We start from the raw sequence: 1,972 nt of genomic DNA, 5'->3' as shown, positions 1-1,972 counted from the left end.
AATAATCTCCTTGGCAAATGAGTATAACGAAATGGAGGAAAAGTACCTTTACCTCCCTCTATGAATTAGGAGAAACCAATACTTCTTTCTCTCTAAGGTGCTAATATGTGTAATTAGTGTCCAGACCCTTTTCACAGTTGACTATCCCACAGATGTGGAGCTTCCAGCTCTGAGATGTGAGTACTCTGGGTCTATGAAGAAATTAAAAAAAAAAATATTTCGAATGAAAACACCCACAGCATTTAGGTATGTGTGGGAGACTTTTAATTTTGTGTGTTGACCTTAGATCTCCATACTGAGTATGAGTGGTACATATCTAATTTTTTTTTTAAAGCCCAGGTGAGTTTGAAACCTGGATCCTATATTTAAAGGAATACTTGAAGCTGTGTCTATAGCTTTGAGTTTAAACCCATTTCCTGACTGCCTTCCCTTTGAGAATTGGCAGTCTTAAAACTCTTCAATCCAGTTTCTAACTGATACTTATGAGGTGGAGAGTCCCTATTTTGCTCTTTGAAGAACACTTTTTTCTTTACCATAGGTTTTTTAAAAACTCCATATAATTGGTGCTCTTTTCTGGGAATTATTACCAAATCATAAAATCTAGAATTAGTTGTTTATTCTCCCTAGTCATTGTACGAAGACAAATTCATGGAAGAAGGCTTCATCAAGGGTTGTTAAGTGCTGGGAATTTTTATGCTACAGAGTGCTGAGAGCTGAAAAGGGTATTAAAGAAGCATCACTAAATGCTTATCCTATTCTTAGTCTTTTTGAAGATATCCCCTGTCATTATGATGGGAAAAGGTGCAGAGTTAGCTGATTTTGCGGGGTTCTTCCCTCCTGGTCCAGGACACAGTATTTCTCTTTGCATTTGAAAAACAAGAATCTGTCCGTGAGTGTACTTAGAATAGATGACTGGGACAAATGTTTTGAGAGGGTTGGAAGAACTGGCTTCAACTCTCTGTGTCCTGGACAAGGCAGTGCTGTACTAAAAGGATGCAGAGGAGGATGGCAGGGATATCTGGGAGCTGCCTGCAGACACGTGATTCCCACACTGTCTGTGCTGATCCCAGAGCAGGTACTTCCAGGAGCATCCCTGGTGGTGAGATAATCTGGTTTTGTGTCTTGCTCCCTTGTCCCTTTCCTTAGATGTGCTTTCCTTGGCAGGCACCTCAGACTGAACACAGCAATTTCCAGTTTTTTATTCCCTGCAAAATGTCTCCCACCATGCCTACATTTAGAAGGGCACAGGGTCCGGCCAGCTAATTTGTTCCTAGGCAGTTAAACTACTTCACATGAGCTCCAGACCCTGCAGCAGGTTTAACATACTATTTAAAGAATATGTGAGCAGTGCTGTGTACAGGGACGGATCTGTGTCTGTCTTAGAGCAATAATCCAATTGGAAGTACCCCTTTGTGTAACCCTGTTAACATTTTAGACTATTCTGGGAAACCCCATGGCCCAAGTACTATGGAATGTAGTCAGGAAAAACCGTGTTTTCTCAAATATTTCAGATGTGGAATATTTATTTTGTAGCCAGAGAAACTTGTCGCCAAGCAACTGACCTTGAGTAGGCTCCACTGCCAACTTGAAAAAAAAGGAAAAAAAACCTGCTTACCTTTCCTCAGGCTGCATGTGAGAATTACAATGCAAGGTGGAGAAATTTATTACAAAATATCCATCTGACAGGATTCATCATTAGTGGCCTCAGATCAGTCAGGTCTTTTCTCTCCACCTGCCCAGAGTTATATAATTGACAGAAGCCACTAGTGAAGGTGTTGGTGCAGGAAAACCAGTGATTTCAAATTCATCCTGTAGGAGGACACAGTATGGGTAATGTAGAATATAATCTTATCCCCCAATTTGTTGCAGCTGGACCCTATTACAAAAGATTAGGAGCAGGCTGGATGATAACAGGCAACACCTGTAGCCAATAAGAACTAGTGGCATAAAAGAGTGGATTGGTGGGAACTGA

The sequence above is a fragment of the Zonotrichia leucophrys genome, chromosome 5 (genome assembly GCF_028769735.1).
Source record: "Zonotrichia leucophrys gambelii isolate GWCS_2022_RI chromosome 5, RI_Zleu_2.0, whole genome shotgun sequence".
Lineage (NCBI taxonomy): Eukaryota > Metazoa > Chordata > Aves > Passeriformes > Passerellidae > Zonotrichia > Zonotrichia leucophrys.
The sequence above is the reverse complement of the archived record's forward strand: the minus strand, read 5'-3'. Positions refer to the sequence as shown.